This window comes from Fomitiporia mediterranea (genome assembly GCF_000271605.1).
Source record: "Fomitiporia mediterranea MF3/22 unplaced genomic scaffold FOMMEscaffold_12, whole genome shotgun sequence".
Classification (NCBI taxonomy): Eukaryota; Fungi; Basidiomycota; class Agaricomycetes; order Hymenochaetales; family Hymenochaetaceae; genus Fomitiporia; species Fomitiporia mediterranea.
The window spans coordinates 1,417,142-1,426,439 of record NW_006760397.1 but is presented as its reverse complement, the minus strand read 5'-3'; positions in this window follow the sequence as shown (position 1 = coordinate 1,426,439).

The window sequence follows — 9,298 nt, the reverse complement described above, 5'->3', positions numbered from 1 at the left end:
AGTCAGGAGGACTCACAAGGAGTCATTAGAAGTATGAGAGAAAGTATAGAAGACATAACAATATAGTAAAGGAGTCATTAGAAGATTAATCTAGAATATAAGAAGACACAAACTAGTGTTAGCAGATTAATAGAAGACACAAACCAGTGTAGCATACAGTCTAAAGGATTAGCCAGCTCCACTTCATAGGAACAACAGTGAAGGGAGTTACTAAAGTCACTAGAGTAACATTACTCTAGCAAAAGGTATATAAGGAGGCCAGTTTGGCTCTCAAAAGATAGTTTTATCAACTTAAGTTACCTAGTACTTAGAAGTACTCTACTACTAACCTACTAGGCTACACTTACAGCTTGACTAAAGTAGGACTCCTCTACCCTCTCACCCTACAAGTCTACAAGTCTTACCCTCTATACTCTATTCTGTTACTATTTCTAAGGATTAGGGCTAGTAAAGTGAGTATATCTTACAAGAGCTGTCTTATAAATTCTGAATATGACTTATTGTTCTAAAGTCAGATTAGGCTTCCAATCTAATGTTCTTTGATTCAGTTCTAGGCCTAGGTGGCTGTATTACCTTCCTTCATAAAGGAGAGGACAAATAGGACACAATTAAGATCTAAGGATAGATTAGTTAAAGTAGTAGTTATGTATAGTTTGACTTAGTACTAGAAGTCCTTAAAGTACTACTCATTAAAGTCCAAAGGGCAAGCTATATACACTTTCTTTCTAGAACAGGTTATAACTTCTAGAACAATCAGAGTAGGTTCTGAGAGGGCTAAGAGTATATAGTTAGTAAAGGTCTCTTAGATAGAGGTCTACACATATTAAGCTAGGTTTACTTGTAACTACTAATCTAGTATGACAGTAGGGGTGATAGTTAGTATAGAAGAGTCTATGTTTACACTATAAAGGAATTGACACTAAACTAAAAGGGGTAATAAATAAAAGAAGGGTAGTAAAAGTTTAAAAGGGTTTTGAAAGTTTAAAATTTAAAAATGTAAAAGGGTTAAGACAAAGAAAAGAGATTAACACAATAGTAAGTACTAATGCCTGAAACATAGGAGAGTTGTAGGGTAGTAATAGATAGTCTTAATCTAATGTTAGTAACAGTATAGAGGAGACCTAAAGGCTCAGTAAGAGGACTTAGACTATAACTATTCTATACAATAGAAATACAGAACACAAGTACTAGAACATAGTCAGAACTTGTAGAACAGACATAGAGAGAGAGTGAGACAAGAGTAGGGTATATAGAGTGAGCTTAAGAGTACAGGACTACCTAGAGTAGACAAGATCAAGACTATAGGACTAGTCTGATCTTGTACATCTATATATACTAAACTACACAAGAGTACTTAGAGAATATGAGCCACAAAGAATGATGAGCCATAAAGAATGAAAGAAAGGAAGATCCAAGATAAAGGTACAAAGAATGAAGGGATGGACAAAGGGTAAGAGACTATATAATGAACAAAGAATGAAAGAGTGGTCAAAGGGATAGAATAATAAAGTAAGGAGGGGTAGTAGTAAGAGTCAGCCTGTATATAGTTTATAGATAGTACTCCTGAGAGACAGAAGTCCTGAGTTCTAGTATAGAAGGGTGCAGAACCCTTGGAACTGAAGGTGTAAGAGTAGAGAACTATAACAAGAGTGTCTGTTATCATTCTCTAGCATAATTCTGAGCATTCTACTGTATTTGTAGTCAGACCTGCTAAGAAATCTGTTAGCTTTTCTTTATATATTATACTGTTCAAGATAATGTCATAAATGCTTTATTAATTAATTTAATCATATTATATTATGATTGTCTTTGTTTGTAATTATTATAATAAGTATGTCTGTTATAGTTTTCTTTTATTTGTTGTACTAGCTGTATCAGTAGTACTTTACTTACATATAAGCTTTGTAGCTTTAATATACGTTTATTTATACTTTGTTAAAGTATATCTACATTCTGTACAATTAAATATGTTCTGTTACATTGTTTTAGTAATAGTAGAGGTATTATTCTACTGTTTGCCATTATTTTACATTGTTATTATATGTTTACACTATTATAGGTGTAAGGTATTATTATTTGTTTATTAACTATAATTGTGTACTTGTTCCTATACTGTAGTTACTGTAATGTACTTTGTAACTTTATTATTATTATTAATTAATTTGTCTGTAGATAGTTATATACTTTCATAAGCTGTATTAGTACATAGATATTGGATGTCTTAGATATGGGATGTATATCTGCTAACTTCTTTATCTCATATCTGACATATTCAACATATCTGAGACATGTCTTACTGTTAGTGTGTTGAGGTTGCAATGTTTCCTAATTGATAGGAAATATTCTTCTGTAGGTTTGTGTACCACTCACTAGGATACTAAGAGTAAGTCACACTAGTAGGGGTTCAGTGGACTCTGCTCATAGTGTGTAGGTGTTAATATGAGTCGACTGTATGTAAGTTCTTAATGAGCTTCATTGTCCTTAGATTGAAGTAATATATATGCTATCTAATATTGTATGTCTTGGATGTATGTCTCAGAAGACATGTCTCAGCAATAGTGTATATTTGTAAGACGTTTGTATGATTTGAGACATATGATGCATTTATCCAAAATAAATGTTAACACTCCCCTTCAAACTTATACTAGTTGATCAGACTAATATAATGTTTGATATGCATTTGTCTGTTGTTTTTATTAATATCATTTACATTCGTAATGTAAATGTTTTGTTTGCTTCGTATATTAAGTCCACTGTAAGTGTTACATTTGTCTGATGTATTATTATTACGTTTGATGTAATAAACTGATTGTAAGTTCAATTTTTATTGCTAAGAGAGCTGTAGGATCTCTTTAGTGTTTGTTTGTTTGTAGTTTTATTATTATTACTATTATAGTCGTCACTATAATGTTTTATCATTTGTATGATAGTAGTTTTTCTTGTTTGCAATATAATATGATATGATATAATTTCGTTTCGTTTGTTTTTCATGTCATATTGTTTGTTTCGTGTCATAGTATGTTTATTTTATCATACTGTATTGTTCCACAGTTGTTCTGTTATTTGTTCTGTTTGTATTTGTATTATTATACATGTAGTTTGTTTTGTATTCTTACACTCAAAGTGTAATTATAATTGTAATTCGTTCGTATTGTTTTGTTTGTATAGTTAATACTATATTTAATAACAATGTGTGTGTTATTAATTTGTTTGTTGTTAATTTGTATTTTTGCACATTTGAATTGTGTTACTAGTAGTTTTTCCACTTTTACTTTCACAATGAAACTGTTGAATCATGCCTGTAAAATGTGCTGTCAATGTTATTATGATGTCCTCTATTCATCATGTATCATCTTTGTTTGCATTCGTTTCGTATTCATACTTTTTAAGCATTTAATAGTAGTTCTATACCTTTATATTGAAGCATTGTATTGTTTGTAATTTGTAATATCATTTATGATATGTCAGAGTGCTTCATATCAAGGTCAATTGAGGTTTTATTCATTGTAATTTGTTTTATTTTATCATCTGACTGTTTGTAAGTCTGTTTAGGCACATTATTTATGTTTTTAAACATATAATATGTTTGTATCATTTTGCCATTTTGCAATAGATATATTTAATATCAATATATGTGTGTATTGTGTTTGTTATCAATTAATGTGTCCTTCAACTTTTACAAACTATAACATTATTCGTATGTTTGTATTGTTTTATCATTGTGATAATGTTTATTTGATTAATATATTGCTTTGCACAATCATAATACATGTTTGTTGTTTTTATTTCATAGATAGATGAAATAGTGTATCTTACAGTTCTATTTTTCATCATATATTGTAATATTCGTTTGTTTATTGTTTATTTTGTGTTAAATTCTGTTTGATATTGTTTTAATCATTATATTTGCTTTATTTGCTGAATATATGTGTGTGTTTGTTATGAAATATGAATTTATTTTGTTTATTTTGAGTGTATTGCTCATTTTTGTTCATTATGATTGACATTATCTTGTTTTATTCAAAAGGATTAATGTTTTGATTGCTATTACGTCTGTTGCTTCTTTTAATTTTTAGTGAGTGCTTTGTGCATCTAGTGTAGATTGCTTTGGGAATATGTGCTATTCCTTGGCTTCATTGCCTGGATTATTTCCTGGTCATACGTTTGAATATTATTTTGTTTATTTAATTATTTATTTGCTATTATGTCCCACATGTTAGGGAATAAGTGTTGGAAGTTTTGTGTGATGCATGATTGTTATTTTTGATGTAACATACGTTCTGTTGTGGAAAACGTAGTTCTGTTCAATATGCACTAGAGATGCTTTTCTGCTCAACATTATCATATGTAGCATACTTCTCCATGTTTTGATATATGCTCCATAATATATATTCGTTTGTAATACATTCAATAGTGCCATGTATAGTGTGACCATCAAAGATTCCAGAGAATGTATCTCCTGTGTAGGTATTTTATTGTCAGATTCATTAGATTGAACAGATTCACTTGTCAGATTCAACAGATTTGCTTCGAATTCATTGTAATAACTTTATAATTGTGTTTTGTAGGATGTGCAAGGTTAAATAGTAACATAGTCAATATTTCTGCATCATTTAATTGTTCACTATGTTTTGATTTATTCATTATGTTTTATGTTTTGTGAATATATACTGTTATTACTCCCCTTCAATTTGAGAAGGTTTGCCTTGAGTAATTGGCTTTCATGTTTAATTGGTTCGTTTGTACGTTTTTGTCATTCTATTATTTGTTTAAGCATTTGTATGTGAATGCATGTATTTTGTTTTGTCTAATACTTTCGTATTGTTCTAATGGACTTATGTGTTCAATGTTATTCATTATCTTTGTCTGATTTAGTTATTATTTCTTTTTGGCATTTATACTAATTGTTATTCAAGTTTATACTCAAATAGGTTGTATGTATGCTTGTGTATTTCGTTTGATTATTATGCATACGTCCAAATAGTTTGTTATTTGGATAATTATAATCCATAGTATTATTTAGCAAAGATAAGTTTGTGTATTTTGTCTGTTATATTTGCATACATTGTGATGCATTATTTCTATTCACTCAGTATCATTTGTCTTTTGTTTGATGACAAAAGTATTCAAGCTATTGTGTCTTGTTTCTGTTCTGTTTATTAATTTTATTCTTTTGTGATGGGCACAAGCTCAAGCAAGGCTGTTAATTAAGAATACACCATTATGATATTGTTTGAACTTCAAATAGTTAATGATATTTGTTATGTATTGATTATAGATATATTCTTTGTGAATAAATATTTTTCCACTGTTTGCAGTGATTGATTAAATCTGTCATACATTGTAGATGTTTAATTATACATGAAGCATCCAATTGAGTTTCCAGAACACCCAAGCTTATCCTGTTTCTTTTGGGTTGCATTCTAGTGTGTGTCTGTCTTTTGTGTACTTGGTGGCAGTGTTCTTTCCATTGCTTGGCCCTTTGGACTATCTGATGTTAGGCTCTAATGTTTTGTAGCATTAGTTGTTTTGTTTACGTCTGTATTATTGTATTTCGTCAAGTTTTTAAGTGACATTTAATTGTTTATAACATTTTGTATGTTAATAATATTTTTAATGTGTCTGAAATATGTTTATATTGTTTAAACTGTTTGTATTGATTGTATTGACTTAATACTTTGTTATCATGTATATCTTATGATTGGTATACATAATATTGTTACAGTGTATTTGTAACTATCATTCATCTGATTTTTGCATTGTAATAGTAATTGTGTGAGGTATAAGATATGTATTTGTCTGTATAGTTTATAATGTTGATATTATGCATATATGCATCATTATATTGTTTCTTCGTTTGTAACATTATGGTTTAACTTAATTTAATACTTTGTATAAGTATATATGTTTGTTTTTATATGTTTCAAATGTTTGCAACATTGTTTTGTATGTTTTATTAATTGTTTTTATCATTATTATGTGTTTGTTCGATTGCATTTGTATATAACTTTGCATTATTTAATAATTAATAGTTTTATACATTTGAATACATTATTATTATTTTGTACATTTGTATATTTGTATATCTATACAATATGCTTTATTATTTCATTGTATACGTTTGTATATCTATATGATATATTTGTATTTGGTAAATATATGTTATTTATTGTGACTGTATGTTTGTGATAGTATAAATCATTTTTATATTTGAGTTATTATGCTTTAGTTGCATTTATACTCTTGTTTTCGTATTATTTGTTTGTCTAATCATTATTAGATTGATTATACGTTCACAATAGTATTTCTTTATATTATTATTATGCTTTGCTAGCATTATTCTTTTGTTTATAGTATTAATCATTTATATTATTAATATAATATCAAATGTTTGTTTGTTATGTGAGATGTTATTATTATAACGTATCTCTGTAGTGTAAGATAAAGTAGTTTAGTGTTTGAATGTAGTATTGCTGGGTACTCATTACATTTAAAGCAACTAATCTGTCTGAAGTTATTTTAATAAATTGATGTGTGTTTAGGATGCTCAGACAGGTGTGTCTAGGTCCTTGTAGTACGTTCTGGTTACAAGTATTGTAGTATGTCTTGTTGTATAGAGAGATTGTAGTCTTCAGGACAAGACAATTCGTATTTGGTATGCTCAGATGGGAGCACCAAAGGTTTGTAGACAAGTAGAATAGATTGTATGTGTAGAATCAAGTGGATTCAGTGTTAAATAGAGTAGTTTGATGATACTTATTGAGTATAATATGATTGAGTGTATCAAATCATTTGTACTATGGTGTATAGTACACTGAAGCGTTTGAGATGACAATCATAGTGCATATAGTCATACATATAACTACTGAGGGGGAAATCATAATTGCAAAGACAATGATTTCAAAGTGTCACATTTGTAGAGGGTAAGGTAAAAGCATAGTAACAATGTAGATATGAGCAGGGAGTGCAAGGCTCATAACCTGTTAGCATGTTGAGGTTGCAATGTTTCCTAATTAATAGGAAATATTCTTCTGTAGGTTTGCATGCTACTCACTAGGATACTAAGAGTAAGTCACACTAGTAGGGGTTCAGTGGACTCTGCTCATAGTACATAGGTGTCAATACAAGTTGACTGTGTGTAAGTTCTTAATGAGCTTCATTGTCCTTAGATTGAAGTAATATATATGCTATCTAATATTGTATGTCTTGGATGTATGTCTCAGAAGACATGTCTCAGCAATAGCATATATTTGTGAGACATTTGTATGATTTGAGACATATGATGCATTTATCTGAAATAAATGTTAACACTTACATTAATTGTTTGGCTGTAATATTGTCATATATGTTATTATTTGATTTATGTTATAACATATATGTGTTTGTTAACAGTGTCAATCATTTGTACTATTGTAATATTAATAGCAGATGAGTAGTGTTTGTATTCTCAATCCTTATAATGTTTGTCTGTAGTATGATTAGTTATTTATAATAACATGGTTTCTGTAATATTATAGAATATTTTTAGTGATTAAATGTTGTAGTAAGTAATACTCATTATAGTTTCAACATTGCCTGCTTAGACTATGTTATTACTAGGCCAATAATTATAATCACTAAGATGACAATCATATTATGTCTGAGTCATATGTAGTATGGTAGATTGTGTGTCTACAGCATATTGATTTGTATTTAGAATACTCAGACAGGTGAGTTGTTAGGACACAAACATTTATCAGTATATATAGTGTGGACCAGGTGTTAAGCCAAGCTTAACATTTTACCCTTTTAGTAAAGAGGTTCTATGTATGGTCTACTATATATAGTAATCCCTTACATAATGTCAAGCTTAGAGTAGTCAGGGGTTTGATCCTGATGTAGGGTTGTCTGTGAGCAAAAGTATTAGGCTGAGAATAAGCTTCCTAAAAGGGGGGGAGTGAATTTCTCAGTTGCTTGGAATACTAGGGCTAGGACTCTATATTAGAATATCTCTCCCTACCTCTAAAGACTGTCAAGGTTAAGCTAGAAATAGTAACCCTTAGGGTCAAACTCTATATACTAGTCATGTGAGGACACATGACTCTAGAGAGGAGAGTAATGTTAGGACACAAACATTTATCAGTATATATAGTGTAGACCAGGTGTCAAGCCAAGCTTGACATTACACCCTTTTAGTGAAGAGGTTCTATGTATAGTCTACTATATATAGTAATCTCTCACATGAGTCAAGTTCTGTGTTGTAGTATACTGTGTGTGTGTATGTGATGTGTAGAACTATATAGAGTATAGACATAGTAGAGTGTAGATAAAGTGTAGACAGGGAGTGTAAGACTCATAACCTATTGAGAGAGGTTATACTTAGAGGGAATCACACAGTATAAGGGTTTAGTAGACTCTGCTCTTGTTTGTCACAGGTGTCACTTGTTGTTAACATATATGGAATGACACATATAAGCAACAGACATACCTGAGACATAGCTACATATTATATATACCTACTGAATCAACAGACAATGATGCTAAGGAAAGCAAGCCAAGTCTACTATCCCCCCTCTTTGTGTAATCCCTCTAAGCCTCTCACATAACTCCTCTCAACAGGTTATGAGCCTTGTGCTCCCTGCCTATGCTTTATCTACACTCTACTATGTCTATGCTCTATGCAGCTCTACAGATTGCATGCATGCACACAGCATACTATGACACAGAACTCAACACACCTGTCTGAGTATCCCAAACGCAAATCGATATGCTGCAGACACACAATCTACTATACTACATACAACCCAGACATTATATGATTGTCATCTTAGTGATTATGATCATTGGCTCAGTAATAACATAATCTATGCAGGCAATGCTGAAACTACAAGACAAATGTTAGAAGGATTGAGAAAGCAAACACTACTCATCTGCTATTAATATTATAATAGTACAAATGATAGACACTGTCAACAAACACACATATGTTATAACATAAATCAAATAATAACATATATGACAATATCACAGCCAAACAATTAATGTAAGACATGTCTTGGGTACATGTCTCGGATATGTTGGACATGTCAGATATGAGATAAAGAAGTTAGCAGACATACATCCAATATCTAAGACATCCAATATCTATGCACTAATACAGCTTATAAAAGTGTACAACTATCTATAGACAAATTAATAATAATAATAATAATAATAAAGTTACAAAGTACATTACAGTAACTATGGTACAGGAATGAGTACACAATTATAGTCTTTAAACAAATAACAATACTTTACACCTATGATAGTGTAAACATAT